Source organism: Hermetia illucens, chromosome 3, assembly GCF_905115235.1.
Source record: "Hermetia illucens chromosome 3, iHerIll2.2.curated.20191125, whole genome shotgun sequence".
NCBI lineage: Eukaryota > Metazoa > Arthropoda > Insecta > Diptera > Stratiomyidae > Hermetia > Hermetia illucens.
In genome coordinates, this window is record NC_051851.1 from 166,362,382 (window position 1) to 166,387,335 (window position 24,954).

General features: G+C 43.9%; 1 protein-coding gene across 4 annotated transcripts in view; it reads left to right on the forward strand.

Annotated features, from left to right (window-relative positions):
- The window catches only part of LOC119652336 (epithelial discoidin domain-containing receptor 1), a 781,389-nt gene that overhangs the window by 564,751 nt on the left and 191,684 nt on the right, over nt 1–24,954 (forward strand). The window lies entirely within an intron of this gene.

A 24,954-nucleotide genomic window follows, 5' to 3' on the forward strand; every position in this document is an offset into this window, starting at 1 on the left:
GTTTACTAGATGGCCACTGTAATATATGTTGTAGTGTTCTTCTCCACCACATCTCTTGTGACGCTATTACATCAGTCTTATATTGGAACAGGGTATCGGCTAGCTTCTGGGCAGCATCCGATCTCTACAGGGACCACACTCTCCATGAAAAAATGCGCAAATCCTTCCTTCGTTTTCGTTGCCGGGTTCATCGTTATAAAATCCACCCAGTCCAAGGCTCCTTTTGTGACTTCGTAACAAATTGTTTCCCGTGTAAGGTTCAGTCAGTCCTATCCAATCCCCAACCTGGAGGACCAGTTGAAGAATTTTTCTCGTTTTTAATCACGGCATTTGGTTCCTCCGGCTTCAGCCTTTCGTTAAGAAAAAACTCCTGGCGATCACCACGTGGAGTAGTAGGGCCGTTGATATTGGTTACAGGCGTTTCCCAGAGTTTCGCCCTGAGACCAATTCACGTTTCGATACCCTGTCCCAATATGAGACTGATGTCACCGGGTTAAAAGACATGCGTTGGGATTTACGGAATTTATTAGCGATACTACGACCGTTTGGCTGGAAATCCAGCTCTATTGGTAGTGGTGGGCGGGTCCTTTAATCTGCATGGGTTGGGATAACTCAGCCTGGAATGTCTATACGTCTATAACGGAATATCTATAGTAGAAAAAGAAGATGGGATGGCGTAAACCAGGACGCGAGGTAGCTTTTACGAATATCGAACTGGTGGACCTCAACGCTAAACCGGAATATTTGAAGTTTTTGTAAAGCAGGCCTACGTTGACGATGCATAAGGATGGTTCCGATGCAGGTCTGTCGGCAAGCGCTTGGTGGGCCTATGACCCAAGCAAATTGAGACTGGTTTAGTGGAAGGGTGCATTCAGGCCACTCTATCCAACGTAACTGATAGAGCAGGAATATCGGTGAAATTGAAATCCGGCGGAAAAAAGAGGGATAATATAGGACCTGGCGTAACTTTCACCTCAGACCCGCATAGTTTTCACCTTTCGCTCAATTTTCACCCCGGCGTCGGATTATGTTTCTACGGCCCTAGTTGTATCCCTGATTGTGACAAGCTTGTTGCGTGTAAACCACATCCAGTAATATACGTAGTGATTGTGCTTACAGGTTTACTCGATTTCATACGTTGGAGATCTGCAGAAATCTGCGAGGCCAATTCTTTGCCGCTTCGTCTTAGCCTGTAACGTAAATTTACGGTTCGTATTAAGGTATGAAAGGCCCCTTTATAAGGGGCAACAGACCCCAAGTTTCTGAGGAAAATCTAGAGATCATCTATGTACTATTGTAGCCACGAAAATTACCGTGCTTAAGGCATTCGATAGATTTTTCAGTCCCTAAATTCCAAAAACTTATGTTAGGGAGATATCCAGAAGCATTTCTAATGCTGCTGCTCCAATGATTCTAAGAGATGGTGAGTCGGAATAGACTACCTTCTAGAAATTCCTTCAGTTGAAACCTAACAGATAATTAGACTCTCAACCATACGAATGTCTGACCCCTTATTGTGCGCCATATGGCGATGGTCGATGGGACTAATGCCCTTTTGCGTGCCTATATGCTGCCGCTCCAGTGGAAGCATGTCTGGATGCTGATGCAGGTTTGACAATCTAAGCGAAGTGACTTGAGCCTTCCATGAACAAAGAAAGTTTCCATTGTTTGAATTGAGACAAAAAGAAAAATTCACCTGGGCTTCGAAGCGTGTCGTTCCAAATAGCATCTCGGCTCGTAAAGTTTGAACATCGTCCTTGAAAGCTGTTCGAGGGCCGAGGAGGACTGTTTGTAGTACATCGCACCAGGAAATACTTCGATTGCACATTAGTGCGGCTTTGATCATTCGATAGAAGCGCTCAATCATGCCGTTTGATTACGGGTGATACTGTTTTGTTCGAATCCGGTTGGTGCCGAGAAGCTTGGCCAGCTCAGTAAAAATCATTGATTCAAACTACACACCTTGATCCGACCACAATCGCGGCCCCTTTGTGTGGAAGAGGGACAGCGAGAGGCCATCTGAAGATCGATCGATAACAGTTAAACAATATCGCATCCCACCCTATAATATCAATGCGGATATGGTTGGATCGTTTATCTGACACATCGCTGCGGTTGTGACGACTCACCTTGCAGCGTTGACGTGGCTGACATTGTTGAGCCCATCGACCAAACTTTTTCACATACCCAGCAAAATGTACTTCTGTGAAAGCAGGCAAACTGAAGCTGTCACGCTAGAAAGCGCCTCATTGTAAGATACGAGGATAGCTCTCCTACAAAAGACTGGTAGATAGAGCCTGACGATTCCGGTTGAAGTGCCGCACAGGATGCAGTGGACGTCCATATCCAGTTGCTGCAGTACCAGTCTGGGTTTTCCGTTGAAATGATGTATTTAACTGTCCTTGGATTGGGCTTCCTTGACGGCTTTCATATTGAAGGCTCAGGACTTAGTAATAACACACATACGCGAAAGGGTTTCTGTTATTCCGTAGTCCATTCCCTTGATGAACTTGAATACTACCGGCTGTTGCAGGATGTCCAGTCCCGTTGACGGGCTTGTCTGGATGGGGCCTTGTTCAAGCGTTGCTATGCTACTTGAACAAGGCTCGACGATCGATAAAAACTGTAAGGGAGGCGACTTCAAAAAAGTGTTGAAAGTCCTCAGTGACAACAAAGACAACAAGCAATGTCCGATCGACGGCGCTGTAACGACTCTCGTTGTTCGATAGAAAAGAAACCGAAAGTGCGTCAGGTACTACGAACAAATTTCTGCTCAAGGAAAGCGTCGATGGCATCCGCCCTCTGCGCTAGACTGCAATCAAGGTTGTTCTTGCGTCAGCGAATGCTACTTTGGTGCTTTAAAAGACTGTTTCTAATTCTTGCATCCAGACTAGGCGTAACTTCTTACCTTTAGCGGGAATCCCCTTGGAAAGCAACCTTCAGAATGTAGTGGCAATTGCCTCGCTGAATTGCAGAATCTGGGGTTCGGAACTCAGGATTGGAATCCCATTGTAACCCGTATCACTATGCCAAAATTCGAAAACGAGACCCTACGCACTTTTGAAGAATCCATGGAGGATATAAGGGATTTTGCGTCGGTGGACAAGCTTGGTGCATTCCTTGAAAAGATACCAAATACCTTCTAACAATCAGACCTTGAAGCTCAAGTAGTTTGTAACGGCATGGAAGATGTCAAAAACCTGCTCCTACTACAAAAGGGAACATTTGCTGTTCATTTGCGATGCTTTTAAGAAGCTTTCCATTGAAGAAAGGTGTCATTTCATCAAACAGGAGAAGTTGTGCCGAAATTGTCTAGCGAATGGCGATTCCAGAAAATGCAACAGCAAAATACGTTCTAACGAGTGCATTTAAAACCATCATACCTTTAAAATTGATGCAAGTGCGAACATGACTAATGAGTGATAATTCTCCGCGGTGTTGTTGACCAGCCCTGGTGAAGGCAACCAGTGTTAACGGGAGAACAAGATATTTATGAGCCTTAGTCGACCCAGGATCCCAAACATCCTTAATTTCTTTGAAACCCCTAATGAGTTGGGCTTGAAAAAGAATAAAACGCTATGGTCAATTAGCGGTAGAGGTGGAGTGCACGCGGGAACCATTAAGAAAACTGTTTCTGTAAGCATAACGCCATATTTCCAAACCAGTTATAAACTGACAGTGGAAGCTTATGTAATGGATTTACTGATAACTCTGCTCCCAAACGAAGGATCTGTCATCCATAAACCAGAGTAAGCACCAAACTGCAGCTAGCTGATCCTAACTTTATTACAAACGCAGGGATCGACTAGGTCCTAGGAGCGGAAGTCTGAAGAAATAATTGGTTGAGATTTGAAACAGGTCAAGCCGTTCCTAGCTCAAAAGACAAAACTGGGTTTGGTACTGTCAGGCAAGGTGCCGCATCACAACACTAGGGTCAACGCCTTCATATCCAATATCTCAACGGCAGATTTCCAGAAGGCACTTCAGCGTTTCTTCGACTCTGACGACTTGACCGGGAACGTGCGAGAGTCCGATACTCCGCGATCAAGACGGTAGATATGTTTTACCTTCCGTTTAAGGACGATCCTAAAATCGCGCCTCTGGGAAATTCCAGAAAAAAAGCGTTCACTTGTTTTAAGCAATTGCAAAAGCACCGTGATCGGGATTTCGATCTTCCGACTTTGGGCCACATGCGACAAGTGGCCCCATATATTGGAGAAGATAGTACACATCCCTGGAGAAGGAAAGGAAGAAAAGGAGCATCAAGAGGGGAGTTGTTTAGTGTAATTTTGACGGAAATTTTGTCACATTTTCAAAAGTTTGAAAATATAACTGTCTTGGAAGTTTGGTTGTCAAACTTTGGTAAAATCGAGATTGTGCCTGCGTGTTTTTCCCGGGAGCAACGAATTTATATTCCAGAGATTTTTTTGAATTGAAATCTGAGGATATGAATCTGAAGTGACTCCTCCCATTCGTAATGTGAGCACTGAGGAGTATTACCACGGGATGACATTTCAGTTGGCTGAAGTCCATTGCCCTGAGGGCTACCTGAAATCACAAATCGGGATGTTCATAATTCCCTGCTTAAAATAAAAAGTTAGGTGGAGATGTGGGCGAAGGAAAGGAATTGTGTTGAACCTCAGCGTAGAGGTTAATGGAAAAATCTTGATAATGGCAGGCTTGATGCTTTCCGCGTTAGTATTGTATCGATACTCTTACTTGCTTTATTATTGTCGCTGTTTCAAAAGGCTCCTCCATTTGTGCTTCTCCTTTGTTCTTAATAGTTATAGATAGTTGACAAATTGAATTTGTTGCATGATACAGTAGAAACATTTCATAAAAGATATACCACAGCCACTAAAAATATCAGCTTCCTACGGCCCAATAGATCTTTCTACGTCCGTGATCACAACAGATCCTCTTGAGGTCATGTTGATTGCCAAATTGGAGTTTCAGAGACATCTGCGGTATATACTGGGCTTCCTGCTTCTTTATCATCGGAATCCTGTCTTGCTTGACAATAAACCAGAAAATACGCACAAAAATAGTAGTCCTATATGTGTCTTCATGATAAATTTACTATAAATTCAGGAACCCTTCTCTTCTTGCTCCTAACTCTCTGTAAAAATTACACAACATAAAAGAAAAGGGGCACCTTCATTTACAATCGCCGGAAGATGCCGAGGTGAGGAGGAGATTCGAAAAGCCGCAACTCATTGACAACTGAGGTAGGGTAGACTAAGGCTAAGGATTGTGATCCGTCGCACATGTTCCTCTCAACTACACCCGCCCGGTCGAGCTACTTCTTTTTTTCTGATTTCACCCCTCATGCTAGTCCCAAGCCCAGGTAAAGGAGGAAGATCTGAAGCAACGTACTTTGTACTATCTTCAGTAAAACAAAAATAAGAAAGAGGTAAATGGAGTTGGAATTATTTCACCTCTCTCCCCTTATCTCTTTGGGTTACGCACGCGACAAGCCGACTAAGAAAATGCATCCAATGTCGTTAAAAACAAAATGATCAGATTTAGTCAAAAGCTTCGGAGAAATTGGTTCACGCATTAGCGCAATCTGGATGAAGTGACCTTCAGGTGTTTTTTGTGATTGACGTATCAACGAACGTCTCAAATCTAAAATTTACTGCATTGTCGTCCGCCCTGTCGCCTTTTATAGTTCTGAGTGTTGACCGAATGTGAAAGACAATGAACGGCGTCTTGCGCAAATGAAGACGAACATGTTACGTTGAACTTGTGGTGTAACACGCTCTGGTCACTTCCGAAATGAGGGTATCCGCGATCGATATAGGGTTGCACCGATCATGAAAAAAATAGGGAGGAAGGCATCTTCGATGGTATGGTCACGTAACTTCTACTCACTCGTCAAGATTGGTCGGAACATCGTTGATGGTAAACGACCGAAAGGACGGCCGGAACAACGGTGGCTTGATACGCTGGATGGCGATTTCAAATCCTCGCGATTGCACCCTGACCAGACTTTTGATACAAAAAAATGGCACCATCGATCACGACGAGCCGACCTCGCTTGTCAACGGACCAAAGGCTGAAGAAAAAGAAGATGATGATTAGCCATTTCATCCACAAGAGGCGGAACTTCACCGGATTTGATACGGTTAAGAACCGTCATCGTGGATGAAAAGCTTATGGTCAATGTCCCTTACAGAACGATTGATCGATTTGCTACCACATGGAAAGTCTTTTGTGATGCGGTATACACTTCTGGACTTATAGCGTATTACGATACCTACCGTTCCCTTACTAGCGCAATAACAAGTTTGCTCGGTGTCGGAAGTTCGAACGCGTGAAGCCACTCGCAGCGGTTAGTAGAGTCTTCAACCCCCTCCATTCATCGATCCGCTTCCACAATTCAGTGTTCAGCCAGATCTTATGAAGCTCCTTTTGCACGTGGCAGATGACCTGTGTATCACCCGAGGAAAGAACATTTTTAATAGCCGCCTCATGTAACACTCTTAGCCGGGTTATTCGGTGTATCTACCAGCCGATCAGCAAGATAGCTCTCCCACTGTCTAGCCAAAGCTGAGCGGTCGATGTTAGACTTGGGACGTCGCAACTCTTTAATCGTGGCAGACGCAGCACGCAAGGAAACGTAAGCGACCATCAGATGGTGATCCCTTTCGAGGCTGATTTCAGCGCCCCTCTTATTACGCACATCTAGGAGTCAACACCTAAATCTACTGCTGATTGCAAAGTAATCAATCTGATTGCTCATACGGTGTCGATGAGTTGAACCCCAACTGAATAATGACGAGGCGATGAAACTGCAGAAATCCAGATCCAGCTCTCCCACCAATATCGCTACGCTCCCCAAGAACGTACTTGTCCATTACATATCTAATGAACGTGTTGTCAGAACCCACCTTGGCATTCAGATCCCCCATCACTATCAGAATGTCACCTTTAGGAAACCTCTCCGAAAATGCATTTAATTCCTCCTAAAAAGAATCCTTCTTGGCTATGTGGAAGTCTCCGGTGGTGCATAGCAATGTACAATTGTGATGCTCCTTAACCTGCGGGCAGGAACCCTGCAGTCAGAATCCTGTCAGAAATCCGCTTCCAAGTCAAGACATCGGGCCTTGCGGTAGCCGTTAGAAGCAACCCAGCACCGATTTCGTGCCTGGTATCACTGGGTTTTCCAAAGTGCAAAAGATCATACTTCAGAGTCCCACTGTCTTGCTTCCTCCATATATCATTACGATTCCTGGTCGAGTTGGAAAAAGCGAGCATTCTGAAGACCGTTTCCGATTACCAAATGTCTAAACATGAGGTTAGTCCTTGTCGAAGGTGTTGTTTCTAAAGGAGTAAAATTCCAAATTTTGAACTTTTTCTAGGCCACAAATTTCTAACCATTTTAGTCGCCTCTTATTAGGGAGGGAGGGAGAACTGGGAGTGTATTTTTGAGCCCCCACTCACATGGCATAGGATATAGTAAATTTACGCATTACGATGACCTTTCTGTACACATATCGACGTTCTTCATATTCTTTCGCCTCAGTTCATTGAAACTTCAAATGTCTAAGCGGTTCAGATGATTATCCAAAAACTTCCCAATACAAATATTAATCCAATGAGTTGCCCTTTAACGCAATACTCATTATCTTCTTCTGATTGTTTTCCCTCCCATCCTAATCCGATTCAATTAACCAAAACCTGTAACCAATAAAGTTTCGACGCACATCGAATTGTCTACTTAAAAACTTTATCGCTATTCAACCGACTCCCTGAAAGATTTCAAACTAACTAACAAACTATTTGAATTTATTTTCAAAATACACTTTTATCTAGCCCGCAAGATGGGAATGAGAAAAGTTTCAATTAAGATAACATAAGATAAAACCTTATTATTTCCCCATCTCTTTCTTCGGTTTCTAGACAAACAGAATGCGGAGTTGAATGGTTCCAGGAGGTTGCGAGCTAGAGAAGAAAACTTACCCATTGAAGACATGCCGAAAGTGAAAGAATCTGACAGTAGCTTTTCAGATACAAAAACCTCCTAAGATAGTGTTGCTTGGTATTTCGTGTCGTCGCTTCTTCTAACGTCTTGAATGAAATTCCCATGAACTATGTACTATGTCAGGGTCTTATCTCTTCCTCTCAGTGAGTATTAGAAAATCGATTGACCCAAACTATCAAAGAGCCTATTTGGGGAATAGTATCATAGATACATGGAGGTATGCGCATATATGTACATTAGCAGGGAAGATAGTATCTTATTGTGTTAATATATATCTAAGATATATTCTGTTGTGAATATCTGGGGCACCAACACTAACTGAGAAACTATTTACACTTCCTGATAGTCCTGACCCTTTGTTTTTGTTTTCGAAGACAAATTGTTTTCTTTTAGTTAGTGACTTACATCTCAACATTGGTAGCTTATTTCTAGCTTAAGTTGAACTTAGCTCTCCTAATTCTATTTCAATGGGTGGCTCACATTTGGCAGAGCCTGGGAAATATGGCCAATGGGGATGGGCTACCCTGTTGGTAGCGGCCGAATTAATGGATTTGGGTGGTCTTCCGTTTTCTCGAAAAGCGTTGCCATGAAATTGAAAACATATTCTCGAAGTGGTTTCACTCTTGTTCGCCGATATACTTCGGCGCTTTTCCCGACCTTCCTAGTTTTCCAGCTATAAGATAGGCCGATGCAATATCTTAGTATTCGTCGTTCAAATGCTTCCCACTTATTCATGTCAGGGTTGAAGCAGGTGATCCACGTAGATGCTCCGTAGCAGATGATGGGTCTTATCAGGGTCTTGTAAAGAATCAGTTTGGCTTTGGCGTTGAGACCTATTTTCTTGCGAAGAAGATAGTAAATCTTACCAACTGTCAGAGGTTTGACGCTAAGTTAAGGGCATCATCGCCCCATATTGGACAATGTCAGTTTCGGTCTCAGGAATGGGAACGTCAGCCGTGAAAATGTTACATAAAGTGGGCCCTGAAATGGATCCTTATGGTACTCCTGATGTTACTAGCAAGAGATCGGAAAATTCGTTTCCCAAGTTGACATAGAACAACCTATCTTCGAAAAGACTGATGCTAATTCTGATGATCGGAACTGAGAAGTCGTTTTCGATTAGTTTGTTTATGAATCCGTTTGCCCATACAGAGTTAAAGGACTTTTCTAGATCCAAATCACAAGCAACAGTTGGTGTATTGCTGACATTAAGTCTAAAAACCACAGCGCCATGAAGGTAGCTCAGTGCATGTTGCGTTCCGTGTTTCCGGAAACCGAACTGGTGACTGATATTGATATTTTTAAGATTGCTATCCTCGCCAAGTTCAGCAGTTGTCTGTCCAAACTCTCTTAAAAAGTTTTCCTAGATTGGAAAGCTGAGAAATGACCCTGAAATTGTTGGACTCGGAGGAGATGGTGCCTCACCTCTGCTCTCTCTTTCTAATTGTGGCTTCAACAATCGCATTTAAAGCCGGATCGTTTCGAGGCGGAGGGGTATTGAGCTGAGCCCCAAATGATTCCGCAAGGACTTGCGCTTTTCTAACGTCACTGCAGACAGGTTCCATGTTCTTAGTAAAAACGAAGTTTCGGGACTTATGTCGGTGGTCACAATTATTGCTTCGTCGATTTCTTTATCTGACAAATTTCGGATTATAACGAGTTCTTTCAAGTACAGGTTAGGCGCTAAGTCCGACTTGAATTTGTCCCAATCTGTGTGAGCGAGGGATCTGACAGTCCGGTGATGCTTTCCAGGATTTTACCTAAAAACTGGTGTCGTCAGACAGCAGGTAGGTCTTGTCGGTGTATCTGACAAAACCATCTCAATAGAGGTGACTGAAAAAGGGTCGTGGATCCATTTTAGCATGGTTTCCCCATTTATATTGACTGCCTTGTCGCCTCAGGAGATGTATCCTGAGTTGAAATCGCCCCCGAAAAGAAGGTGTTTTGACTTTAACTGGAGATTTGTAAGTCATGGCCCAGTTTCTCAGTTTAAGAATTGCATTTAATGTAGAAGGAGAACACCAGGAAGTTTGGAGGTTGTCGATGGCAACTTCTTCAACAAAATAGTCTTTTCGGACTAGAAGGGCAGTGCCTGAATTGCTATCGTTCCGAGTAATGTTACATCCGGTGAAGTTCACATCATCATCATCAACGGTGCAAGAACAGGTATCCTACCTAAGTCTGCCTTAATAAGGAACTCTAGACATCCCGGGTTTGCGTCGAGATCCACCATTACCATTCGATATCCCTAAAAGCTGTCTGATATCCTGACCTACACCATCGTCTCATCTCAGGCAGAGTCTGCCCCGTCTTCTTTTTCTGCAATAAATATTGCCCTTGTAGAGTTTTCGGGCAAGATCATCCTCATCCATACGGATTAAGTGACCCGCCCACCACAACCTATTGAGCCGGATTTTAGCCACAACCTGACGATCATGGTATCGCTCATAGATTTCGTCGTTATGTAGGCTACGGAATCGTCCATCCTCATGTAGGGGGGCAAACAGGAGGATTCTTGTCTCTTCTTCGCGGTCAAGATTTCGGAATTTTTCTCACTAAGAACCCAAGTCTCCGGAATACATGAGGATTGGCAAAATCATCGTCTTGTACAGTAAGAGCTATGACCCTATGGTGAGACGTTTCGAGCGGAACAGTTTTTTTGTAGCTGAAATAGGCTCTGTTGACTGCCAACAACCTTGCGCGAATTTCATCATCCTATGTGTTATCGGTTGTAATTTTCGACCCTAGATAGGAGAAATTATCAACGGTCTCAATGTTGTAGTCTCCTATCTTTATTCTTCCCGTTTGACCAGGGCAGTTTGATGTTGCTGGTTGGTTGGTTTTCGGTGCTGACGTTGCCACCATATATTTTGTCTTGCCTTCATGGATGTGTATGTCTCAGGTCGTTCTTCCCATGATGTTGACATCGTTAACATAGGCCAGTAGTTGGGTGGACTTAAAGAGGATCGTACCTCCTGCATTTACATCAGCATCACGGATCACTTTCTCGAGGGCCAGGTTAAAGAGGACGCATGCTAGGGCATCCCCTCATCATAGACCGGTGTTGATGTTGAGTGGTCACGAGAGTGATCATGCTGCTTTTATCTGGACTCGCACATTGGTCAGGGTCAGCGTAGTCAGCCTTATCAATTTCGTCGGGATACCGAATTCTCTCATGGCCGTGTACAGTTTTACCCTGGTTATGCTATCACAGGCGGCCTTAAAGTCGATGGAAAGATGGTGCAACTGTTTACACTATGCTTGCTTTTACGGTGAGTCTCTAAAATGCAGTTGAAGTCTACCTTCAGAGTGTCAATTAACGGCGGTGGTATGTTAAGCGTGTGAGATCAGGACGCAGAGTTCAATGTGATAGTATTTAATTCCATAAGTTACGGATAAGTTTAATCGCAGGAAATTAACGCTGCTCATTGCTGAGCCTAAAAGCGAGAGTTTCAACCAAATCTTGGAAACCTTTGTTTGGTTGCTTGTCATTTGTTTCATTCGTCGCTTTGGGAAGAGATTTCTTAGCAGCTTGCGCGTATGACATGCCTGGGCTGGCCACTGTTTGCTTGACTGACAATTTCTCAGTTGCCTTCCGGATTTTGGCAGCTTCTCTTTTGGCGACAATCTTTTTATAAGCTTGGCACCCATGATAGCTTGCAGGGTGCCCAGTTTGGCCACAGTTGCAGCAGTGCAGAACTTCTATCGTGGGTCATGAGCTTTCCCCGCGCTGATGGCTCTTTGTGCATTTAGCGCAATTTTGGGCGATATGCCCGAAGCTTTGGCAGTAGTAAAACTGGACTTCCTCCACTGATTTGACCTTTTCGAAGGTAATTTTTTGATGAAGGATGTACTTCACCTTGAAAACTTCCCTTAGCTCTTAGGAAGGCTCAAAGTTGGCTATAAAACAGCCGGATTGAGATTTTATAGGGAGCGAGAGACCCTCTCTGTGAAGGGCCTTATCTCGATTGATCACAAAATTTGCAACCGAGCGAATTTTCAGAAGTGAATACTCTGAAGAGATTTTGGCCATAATTTCTTGAAGGTTATTTTTTCTGTGAAGACTGCGGATGATTATGGACTGAGTTTATGGGATGGAGGGGTTCTTGTGGTGGCACTAAGCCCTTGCTCTTTAATGAGCGAAAGAAATTTGGTATGGTCTCCTGTTGACCCTGCAAAAATAAGGGTTCTATCACCCCTCGTGTTTTTTTTTTTTGGATCGGCTTTAGGTCTTTAGGGATTTCAGTAGCTGCGCGACATATCATATATCGTAATTGGAGAAATTTTCTCCTTTTTGGGCTTTAAGGCACTAGCAGAAGAAGCACTGACACTTGGCACGTGGGGGGCACTCACCTGTTGCTTTTGGGCTTTATCCGCCGACAAACGAAATTAAAAGGGTCTTCTTACTGCTCCTCTTCGATGACTTCAAGGCAGATTTTTTCCTTTCGGGTCCCTCCTTTGGCTCATTTGCTGGCTCCTCTCACGTTGGACGAGATGACGAAGTCGCTGCTTGACGTGGCTCGCGCAGTGGAGGATAGTCAGCTGGTACTTCCGTTGGCTTGGTCAGGGAAGCAGCATGCTGTGCCACGTTCATAGCTGGGAAAACTGCTGCCAGCGTAGATTGCAGGGATTTCACTGCGTCCCTAAGTTCGCTGACCGTTTTCGTCAGCAGCTCGATTTGAATACGCTGATTCTCATTTTGTCGCAGCACATCATCGTATTTAGCTCGTATTTCGTCGAGCGTGCTGGCCTCTATAGGCATTTGTTGCTGGTTTTCGAAGTCATTGTCATCGGATGGCATGAGTAACTCCGGCCCTAGGTCATCCTCGGAAACGTCGTTAATACGCTGGGCATGGTTAATGGTTTTGCGGCGCTTAGGACCCTTTTTCTCCGTACTCATCACTTGTAATTGCTAAAAACTAAAGTCTTCTTAGATTATGAAAGAAAAAGAAACTTAATATTGAAAATTTGTGGGCACAGAGTACCTAAAACTGGGTTGACGAGTCGCAACGTCCGCCAACAATCTGACAACAATATAAATCCCTGCTCCTAAAAGCTGGCAATTGGTAGCAGCGGTGACGAGCTGAGGTTTTTTTTTTTTGGAGTAGAGTAGGTGAATCCGTTTACGCACAGAGTGTTGGACTCCCGCCACAGCACGCTGGCGGACTACTAACTAAACACCTCCCTGTCATCAGAGAACTAGCCTGGAACCGTTTGACACATTACTTCGGGCTAGCCCTCCCGCTCTCCTGGCTTTGGGAACCTTCAAGTCAGGGAATTCCTTTCATCAACGGCAGGAGGGGGGGAGGAAGAGAGTTTTTAGTTCAGGGAACCCCGTACCGTCCGATCCCTCCGCCGGTCGAGTGTTGCGAAGAAGAGCCCGAACATAATGCGCAATACGATTCTAACTGTTAGCGCTCTTCAGCATCTCTCTGACAATATTGTCTGGAGAGAGCTCCCCTGTGTCTGCATAAAGCTGATGACGCAAGTCGTCCCATCTCTCGCAAGAGAAAAAAGTGTGTTCAGCGTCGTCCACCACCTTGGGGCCTTAGGGATAAGTGCCCGGCAGCGCGGATCGCTTCAGTGACTCTACTCCTGATGAGCGTCTCGAGCACTTTTCCGGCCGTGTCAAACATATACAGCGGTCGGTATGCAGATGGGAGCTCTGGGTCTCCTTTACCATTACTGATCACCGCGAGTATGGCCACTTTCAAGCGATAAGGAAAAATGCCCTCCTTTCAAGCAAGCGTCGAACGCTTCAAGCAGCAATTTTGTACATTGGCGGAACACCAGTTTGTAAACTTCCGCTGGGATGCCATCAGGGCCCGGCACCTTCTTGTTTTTCATAGTGAAAACCGCTTCTTCGAGCTCTCTCATTGTGAAAAGCGGGCAATCCTCGACGCTTTCGGCGCGATTTACATCAACCCGTACAGGGTGTCTGGGGAACAATGCCTGCACAATGCGGTCCATCTGGTCGGTACTTAGTATGCAGGGCCTCCGCAAAGCCCCGATTTTCCGGGTGACAAGCTTATAGAAGAAAAAGAAGACGCGGCAGACCCTGCCTAAGATGGAGCGATGACGTAGGTCAGGACGCCAGACAGCTTTTAGCGATATCGAATTGGTGGACCCAGGCACAAAACCGCGATGTCTGGAGTTGCTTATTAAGGCAGGCCTAGACCGGATTCCGGTTGTTGCGCCGTTAATGATGAAGCTTATAGCCAAGTCCCCATGGGTCCTCATTCACCTCGTTAACAAGGTTCTGCCAGTCGCGAGCTTTGCTTTTATTTATAGCGCTGCGGAGTCTCCTTTTTACTGATCTATACTGTGCAAACGTTGTGCCAAACTGCGGAGCTTATGACACTCCCTCCGTAGGTCGGCAGTTTCTGCCGTTCACCAGTGCATAGAAGGATTGTCACTGTGGGGGCACCTCTGGGGCATGGAAGCCTCACACGCCGTCGTTATCAGATTCATCCCTGAATTTACGACGGTGTCAGCTGCTACCATCCCTCGGAGCGCCGTTCAGCGCGGACCTGTCTGCTCCAAGAGCTTCGGTTTGGACTATAAAAGGCTGCATTTGGTGACAGGGCAAACTATCAAAAATGTTTATAGTTCCAAGGTACCGCGACCTCCGGCTAACTTCCATCTAGTAGGGACGTTGAAGAAAAATGAGGACTTTACCTTATTGCTCATATTATGACTGATTCAAGACAATTAAGGATACTATTCAGTAAAAATTTCGCTGAGGTTTTCTTCTAAATCAACAAGGAGCTGTCAGTACTTGTTACAATACCCCAAAAGTGACACATCAATAGAATGCATCTAAAACCCAAAAACCAGCGAAATTAGGCCCTTATTCTTCTAACCATCTAATGTGAAGCTGCATATCTACATATGGACAATTCATAAAAGATCTTAGCTTTATCCCTTACATGTTTCCCATCTCCCTGTCAATTCAGATTCCAAGAAATATGATTTCATTCATTATGTTTACCTTTCCGATCCACGGTTCGTAACAAAGAGCTAGAGAAAATGTTATCATCTGTCTTCTAACAATAATATCTTTGATGTGTATTTTTTACCATTCCCGGCCGTTTGGCGATGCTGTTTTAGCTCTTTTTGTCATCATTCCTTGTATACATTAACCAAACATTTGATTTCTTTCGTGATAACCAGCCCAATTGGTCTTTATCAGTATTTCAAGACAGGAAAACCCTACGTTTATAAAAGATACATAGATACATTGCCGACGAAAAAACGGAATATTTGGAGTTTTCGAAAAAAAAAATTCTAATGTAAACAAGATTTTTGAATTGAACTTCCTCCATCTATTATCCGATATCTATTCCAGTTCGTGCCTATTTTTTTCCCATATGTGTACATATTTGATTCTTTTGGATTCGATACCACAGATATTAGTATTCAATAAATGCCATTCAATGCACTTCCATTATCAAGATGAAAGCCCGAAAAAAATGGTATTAATAGACCTCTTTAATACGAACAGAACATATCGTTTTTATCTGTCACAAATATTGACTGTAAATTAGTTAAAAAGATCCAATCGGTGTGGATCCATGCATTCATACCCCAATACAAAAAACGACCCGATGAAAAGATGTTTATCGTGACCAGGTGATGATAAGGAAGATAAAAAAGATGCAGTTGTAAGAAATGTTGTTTTAGGTCAGATACGGCTCTTTAGTGCACGACCGACGTGGATACGTATTCGTATCTTTCATCGGAGATCGATCTCGATGCAACCAAGTTTACCGAAAAATTTCTATTTGACTTTGATAGTGGAGAAAGATATCGAACACGAACGGATCTTCCTATCTAGATTCAGGCATGCACTATGTAAACGTGCTTATCGCCTGGAAAGGTGTGCATCTTCTGTTACTTTCTTTTATAGCTTGCAGCGCAGTGGCAATGGCTGTTAATAGCAATATCAAATATCAACAATAAATCAATGAATTTCAAAGAAGATATTCACAGAGTGTGATTGCTTGATTTATTATTATCGGAAGAGGGAACAATGTCGCATGTACTTAGATGGCCAAATGGGGCTCTAACGAATGTACTACACGTTAAAAAAGTTATCTATCCATGGAGTATCTGTCTATTGAGTCAATAGATATAAACTTTAATAGCCTTACAGCTGTCCCGTAAAAATTTGATTATTTATGGAAGCTTCGTGTTAACGGCCAAGATACTATACCACCTTTTCAGTGTAAGTAAATATCATTCAATTGCGACTAACGAAGGAAGGGAAATTTGGTAACCTAGAGGTGTTTATACTCAAAATACCATAGTTATGCATATGGTTCTATTCTTCCAACTGCTCCATTCCAATTGGTTTCTTCTGTTAATATTAGGTTTAATTTGGCGCCCAACGTGGGCTCTCCGAAATTAATCCCTTTAAATTTTAAGCATCTTTTTGGACTACCGAATTTGGCACTGCTTTTAAGGTTCTTTATAGAACAAAACCTGCCTGTCTGCCTACCTCCCCTAAGTTTAGACTGGCATTTCGTTAACGATTGGAAGATGGACGAAGTGCAGCTCCCACTCAAAGCTGACCCAATGACAAATCTGGCATCATCGAGTAAGGCTGCGATTCTGAAATACGAAGCGCACGAGAAGAGGATGCTCAGAAACCCAAGAGTACAACGAATGCTTGCAAGATTACCAAGATTGCGGACACATGGAGGAAATACCAAAGAATGAAATGGGTTTAACGTCAAATTATCTACCACATCATGCAATCCAGCACAACGACTAAGGTGCGAGTGGTCTTCTATGCATCAGCAAAAACTGCATCTGGGAAATCCTTGAATGACTTGTTGATGACAGGACCAACCATACAAGATTCGATCATCGCACTTCTTTTGCGATGGCGTTTGTATCCCGTCGTGCTAACAGCAGATGTGGCAAAAATGTATCGACAAATATGAGCCCGAAGCAAGGATGCAGATCTCCAACGGATCGTGTGACGCCCAAGCGAAGTAGATGTAATTCGTCATTACCGTTTAAAGACAATTACATTCGGAACCGCAAGCGCCCCGTTCTAGGCCACCAGAACACTGCACCCCTTGGCCATGAACAAGCAAGATCGATTTCCGAATGCAGCAACATACCTGCAAAGGGATTCTTACGTTGACGACCTAATGACCGGAACAGACACTGTCGAGGAGGCGGTAGGCCTCTACATGGAATCATGGAATGAGTGGGTTTGATCTGCGCAAGTGGAAGTCGAACCTAGATGAAGTATTGGAAGCTATACCAAACCATCACCGGGGATCAGCACACTCACTTATTTTCAACAAGGAAGACCGAGTAAAGGCATTGGCATTGCAATGGCATCCTCAACGAAACATGCTTATGTTCAACATTCATGCAAAGACCCTATCCACAGGCGAGCCAACTAAAAGGACAGTGGCATCAACGATTGCATCTTTATTTGATCCACTCGGATGGTTGCAGCTCATTATGATCAAAAGAAACGTCTTTATGCAAAAATTATGGCTTCAGAAACTGAAATGGGATGACAAGCTACCGCCATAATTAGCACAAGAATAGCAGACATATCTAGCGGAAATTACAAATCTTAAAGTTATTGAAGTGCCAAGATAGATTAGGACTACCTCCAAGGACCGTATCGAATTACATGGATTTTGTGACGCATCCAGAACGGCTATCAGTGCTGTGATCTACATTCAGATCTTCAAGCACTCGGAGGAGCCCAAGGCTAGATTACTAACGGCTAAAACGAAGGTAACACCGCTTGCTGTACAAACCATACCACGACTTGTGCTCAATAGCGCAGTATTGTTGGTCAAACTGATGAATCAAGTTAAGGCCTCAGCTGTCAGTTGGACTGATACTGCCACCCACTACTGGACAGATTCAACGATTGTACTCTCTTGGTTAGCCGACCTCAAAGGACCCCCAAAAAATATGTTGGGTATCGGAGTATAGCAAAAATCCCTGGAGTATTTGCTTAAAAATTCTTGGTTGTAATTCGGTGGCCTTGAGTGTGATGAACTTCCGTCAGCGTTTTGTTCCCTATATTATTTCGGCCACAGTTGATATGGGTCGATTACCTATTCGTCCCTAGTTAGCACGTTTTGTGGTGCAAGGTGAAGGTCACTGACTTGAGTATGGGGCATTGTGCAGGTGTCCTGTATCTATCATGAACAGTTTGCCGTGGAACGAAAACTGTTCGATGATCTGTTTCTCGAACACCATTTTCGTTTCCTTGGAGCACAAATATTTCCTTAACTATGTTTTCCGTTGTTATTTTCCAACTAGGTTCTTTCTTTCGTCCATAAATTTGGAAAAAAACATCGTCCAGTCTGTCTAGTTTAAACTTGCTAAGGAGGCTTTTGCGACAACCTCTATCTAACGCAAGAAATTGGATAAGATTCTAGTTAACTCTATCTTGCAATATTTGCGTTCCTTTCCACCCCTGCTATCATCGTAAAAGAAGATACATTATAGCTCCCGAAACTAGCACCATGTAAAGAATTATTCTAATGGTGGTCCTGGCCACGCTGATATGGCTCTCTACTTTGAAGACCGCAAATATTTGCTAACAAATGGTGAATACCATTTTACAGCCATCCTTTTATAGTAATGGTTGTTTCACTGCCTTTGAGGTGACGTACCCCAACGATTCAGGCACCAAATACCAATCCCTGTTTCCGACCGCAAACCCCAAGCCTTGTTCATTTTGACTTACTGCTTCTTTCTTCCTGCCTTCACTCTCTTCTCTAATTCCTTCTTCATTCATCATTAATTTTTCTGCTCTTCGGCTCAACTTCAAAAGCAGTTCCTAAAATTGTGTCCTCGATCTTATTTACCTGAACGCTATCTTTTTCCCTTTTTTTCTGCAGAACCTCTTATGTAAAATTGATACTGTTCTCGAATTTCTTTTCGAATTCTGTCGGCCCAACTCCTCTCAATATCTTCTGAATCATCCTATCCGAACCCCTATCTAATTTTGCTCGCCATAATCCAGAAGAACATTTGCGTGAAACAAAGAAGTCTTCTTCATCCAGAAATTAACCATTTGTCACATTACTTTATGATAGCCCTCCCGCTCCTCCGCCTTGGGTAGTCTTCAAATTAGGGAATTCCTTACACAAACCAAGAGGGGAGAGGAGGAAGGCAACTGTTGGTTCAAGGAACCTCCTGCCATCTGGCCATTCCACCAGCCAGATAAATCTTCTTTGCAACGAGGAGAACCCGAACGAAATGCCCAACATGCTCCACCGTCAGGACCCTCTAGCGTCTCCCCGACAAAATTATCCGGATCGGTTCCCCTGGTTTCGAGAATCCGTTATCCTCTGGAGTCAGGGTGAGGCATGCCTCATTCAACTACCCTGGCATTGAAGTCTCCCCTAACCAAGATCTGCTCCTAAATGCGCAAGACAACGTCCTCCAGCGCATCAAGCTTGCGTCTAAAGCCCTGTCATCGTCTCATTCGGTGTCAAATAAATGCTGCGAAATATAACCCCCAAACTTAGCTTTTCGCAAGAACCCTTTGTCGGTTGCCGTCTCGATGCCATGAAGCTGGATCTCAAGTTAGTGATGTGAATTCTAAGTTCCCCAAACATGCGCTAGCGGTTGTACTAACCTAGAACATCGGTTGTGTACTGCTGCTTTTGTCCGGATGAGCAGTAGATCTATGAAAATCATTTAGGACCAAATCTCCCTCGAATGATTTAGGAAAAAGGCAAAAACAATCAGTCACTCATAAGGTATGGATCTGAAGCAATGAACGATGCTGTAAGTGAGAGCACACCTTTAATCAAGCTGACATGCATGGAAAGAGTACACAGCGGTTTCGCTCACTGGGACAGCCTCATTAATGGCTCGCCTCCTATCTAAGGTTCCGTGTTCCCTTCTGTTTTTCTCTAGAGTTCCTGAAGTTTCCATATGCGACACCCTATTATTCCTGCTGTTTATCAAAGGCCTTCCATTATCTCTCACTTACCCGTCCATTCATCTAAATCAAGGATGCCATTTATCCCAACCGTAATTTTAGTCCACGCTGACACCAAATGTTAGCAAATGTCTAAACTGCCGCTAGGGAAGGTTGCGATCCAGATTCCGCTGGTGCCAGAGGAGTTTGTACCGCAGTCAAACGTAAGTCGACTCACATGTGAATTAGTCATGAGTGACATAAAATGACATAAAATCTTGACCGACCCGAACGTTGACCACACGCCTACTTGATGTTTCGTTCACTCAAGTTTTCCTTAAATCGCTTTTGTTATTCTCTTGGTGCACAATCTCTATCTTATCGTAGTTTATTTCAAGATCCTGATGTAACTTTTTATGGTGAGCTCAATTTCAAATCTCAAACCAGTGATGGTGTCCTGATAGCTGTTAAGTCCCCTTACATGCCGATACCATCTTTTCCTCCTGTTCCTCCTGGTTCCTCCTCTAACTGCGATCTCCGTATGAAAACTTCTGATAGATTATCTTAAGTTCTAACCGTTTTTCTTCCCTCTCTTTTCCTTTCGTTGTCTGCGATGACACCAATAACTCCCCCAACCCTTCCCTTCCTTTATCCATTTTCCTTTTCAGAAATCACTTAAATCACACTCTTGAAATTATCCTCTCCTATCTTCCTGCGTGTTGCTTTTCCCAATCTCCCCATGCCCGTCTTACGTTGCTCCTGGCGCCCATCATTGTGTCTTCAAGTTTGATGTTCAGATCACCCAACGCTACTTTCCTGTCGTACGGAAACCTGTAAAGTTGAACTTCCACAAATAAAACATGAAAGGTCCCTGGTCCCTGGCAACCATCAACTTGGCTCCTCTCTTCTTGCCATTAAGACACTTAGCACCTTCTACACTGTCCTATCAAATCGTCTTCTCTGTTACGTCCCCTCCTCTCCTAAGTCACTGCGTTCTTACCCTGTCTAGTTCACCATTGAAGTCCATAAAAATTTACTGACAAGAAGAACTTCTCGTTTTGTTGAACCTACGCTGACGTTCTTATCAAAAATTTGCGTTTCTCGGACAAATCTTTAAAATTAGGTCCAGTATTATCCGACGTGGAAACCTCAAATCTTTCCGGTCCGACATTCGCAGCTCCTCCTCATACCTCCTCCTTTCGTTAAATTCTTTGGCTACTCTAATAATTAATTTATTCTACCACTGCTTTTCCTCAGTCAATATGGCCTTTCTTCCCTCTTATGTCCTCTACTCGATGCAGCCTGCAACGAACTTCCAACGACTCCCTTTCTAACTTCTGTGCTTATCGAGGACTTCATTGGTAGGCTTAATATCGGTCCGGGTCACGACGGTCTTTCAAATCTCTTTCTGTTTAAAACTGATCAGTTGATTTCCGGACAGGAATCTCGAAGAAAACCATTTTCCTAGCCTATGGAAAGAGGCTTTCATCATCCCCTTTCACAAAGCTGGCAATCGCACTCTTGTTGAGAGTTACCGTCTCATTTCGCTCCTCGCCTCCTGTCCTAAAATCTTGGGAAGGTGTCCCCCGGCTGATTGGCTGCTCAAGCCATTTAAGAACGCTTAGAAAGCTGAGTTTAGACAGAGATATTTTATCCTATCTTTTATGCCGAAAGATGCAAAAGCTTTGAAGGACACTGCTCTGGTAGGTAACAGTAGTATGTGATATATACCTACTAAAAGATCTTTCTCTTCATCGCGGAAACTCAGCGTAACGTTACGTAAAGACTGTGCTCGAAACGAACATATTTTCTGCTAGTCCCATTTTTCTTACTCCTTGCCAAGTTTAGTCTGATCACTACAATCGGTTCGATGTAAACATCTGGGTTTCAAAGTTTTCTGGGATTATGCTAACCTCAAAAACACCTTCCAATCTCCCGTCTTCTGAAGAAAGTTATGGATAGGAAAACTCGACATGATCTGATCCTTGCGGCGCGCCACCACACCATTGAAGGAAAAACGAATTTACTCGACAAAAAGCTTTAAGGATGGTCGGGTCCTCAAGCCGAATACTAACCATATTTTTCCCCTACGGTTGTTGACATCTCTCTTGTTTCGCTGAGTCAAATTGGGTCATCTTCAGCTACATTTTTATGACGCTTATGGTCTCTTTTGCGTAAACCTCATGTTCAGGATGTTTTGCAACGAAAACCAAAACTAAATTAACCACAAAACCGATTATTGTAACCTTCTTTACCAAAGAGAGGATAAGAATCAAGTTGTAAACCACGATGCAACTCAAGCTAATTTCTCGATGGGTCTTGCTTCTCGTCATAGCGTGGCATTTGCTGGGAATCATCAGCTCATGAACTAATTCCTGAAAATTCTCATGGCATGCATAGTAGTATTGGCTTGGCTTGTGCAATAATGTTAGAGGTATTGTTTGAGGCCATCGCGTAAACCTGTCGGTAATTTTGAGGCAATGCTTCCATCCGTGCGAGTCTCGCGAAGGGTCAACGATGTCGAAGTGGATGTCTGACCCAGAGTTTACGTCCTTATTCATGGACGTCCAGAAGTATTTTTCAGTGACTAACCGGTTCGCCGTCCTGATATCCAGGTCCGCAGGATCGTGTAGATCATGGAATATTGCCTTGCGAAAATCCGCCGGAATAAATGGCCTAGGTCCCTTATCTGACTCTTCGCAGAGTAAGTAGAAGTTTGAGCCGAAGACGGGAAACTCGTTGAAATTGTATTGGGATTTTTTGCTCAGGCTTTGAAGCCTTGTGTCTTTCTGCGCCTCAGCGATTGCCAGATAATCGATCGCGGTAGGGCCTCCGCAAGTGCTGCCCGCCACGGCCGACAAATTCCACGAGGTGTACGCACGTCCCGGAAGCGTCTTGAGACACATCAATCTTGTGGACGCGGTTTCTAAACTGACGGCGAGTGTAGGTATTTTACGTTAGCAAGGTAGATCTCGGTAACAGTCGTGGTCGAGGTCTGCTTCCTGAAAAGGGCGTTCTGGTAGTCGCACCCGGGGCTCAATTTTTATACAACAAAAAACTAGGCTCACTGTGTGCATCGGTGGTAGCTACTCGAAGCACTGAACCATATCCCTTACAATTTTTGATCCTCTGAGCAAACGTTGCTTCCTGATCGATATTGGCGCGGAGGTGTCGGTTTTCTAAACACCTTGATACGGCAAAACTTGCGACTGGCTTCCTGGAACTTTTCTCCCATCCGCACTTGCGGCTACAGGCAGGTGGACGTGAGTCTGAGATTACACCGAACGTTTTCATGACGATTCGTTTTGCCTGATATTAGCACCCTTATTTTAGGCGCAGACTTCCTGTGTCACTATGGGCTATCGGTAGACCGTCGTCAGGAGAAATTTCCACCTGTGCAAACCACACTCTTTCCACTGTTTTCGAGGACATTGCTGACCATCGCATTCCGGACTCCTCCGAAAATATCGTAACATCAATTCTGAAAGAAAAGATTTTTCGGGGGTGCCACGTTTACTCGGCCTCGTACCAGGCCGCCAACTGTGTCGGCGACAATTTAGTGCGTCGGCGTCGGCGTTCTTACTGCCGACAACGCAGTTGATGGTTCACGTGCCCACTGTGCCTCACACTAGCATACTTCCAGTCATGTTGATGAGGCAAATTGGACCCTATTGTAGTGGGTCTCTCTTTTGTTTATTGAGTTTCAAGAGCAAAGCTAGTATCTGCCTCTTTCGTCAAGAAGATAACGCTCATTTCCCTATGCGTATCCCTCACACAGTTTTGTTATTCCCGATCCTCCTGCAAATCCCCTCAAGCTCCTGCATAGCTACTCAAGGATTATGACGTTCAGCACTGCTTCATATTTATGGCATTCCCTGTATTTGGGAAAAAGCATTATTCCTATATTGAAAAATGTGCAGTCAGGTCGGTTATCTTGTCCACTCCTTCGACTCCTTTTTTTGGCAAACCTGTACACGGTACCAACGGAATTCAAATCTGCTGCCACCCAAATTTATTTCAAATACTCCCTCCTAATGGTGTTTATGATTTCTTAACCCTATTTCAAAGAACTATGCTTTCTCCTTGCGTCTTGCAAAAATTCAGTCTCCTATTGGGTAATTAACAGAGTCGAAAGTATTCAGCTCACGTCTCCGCGATATCATCATTTTACCAGTCGTCAACTTGGCAAATCGGCATAGCAGCGACGAATAACTCCTTCATGCTTTCATCTCTACCGTCTTTCTTGTAGCCTATACTGCTTTTAATACCTTTCCAAACGCATCCCTTTCAAATACATTCGCTGGCCAACATGGCATTGCAACACCCCCTCTGTAAAAATGTCCTCTACCGCATAGTTCTCCTCGCTAATATGGTCTTAGATATGTCACGTCGACTATTGAGCTCTGAGCCTCCTTATATTTTTTCGGAGGAATCTTTAAGGTTAACGTTCTATTAAACTTTACAGGACGAAGAGATTGAGAGGTTGTGCTAAGAGGCTAACCCTGCCTTTGTCGCTCCTGTTTACTCCAGTTTCTAATGAGACTTTGCTCCAGTTTCATTATCATCACACTTAATGATGTTCAAGTGATAAGCCAACAGCAGTGGTATAACACAAAGATGAACATAAACATTCATGACAACTGAGATTCGAACTTACGGTAGCGAAATCGAGAGACTAGCGCTCAACATCTCGACTATTGCAATGGTTTATTATACCCAAAATTCTTGCCGGGATATGGAACTTTAGTCCATCTAGAGAGACTCTCATTTTTAAGCTTCTGTGTACAAGAAACCCTTATTAAAGTCAGTTTACTGTCTATCGGTTTGTCCGTCCGTCTGTCTGTCTGCCTGTCTATCTGTCTGTCTGCTTGTCACAGGCATCTTTCTCGGAGGTTATAGCGATTGAAACCAAATTTGGTGAAAAGGTGGGAACTGTGATCGCTCACGCATACAGTGCGTTACATAATTGTACGTCCAATTTATGGGGGAGAGGGGGTCCCCGTACATGTGAATTTTTCATCAAATATAGTCATGTGGGGTATCAAAT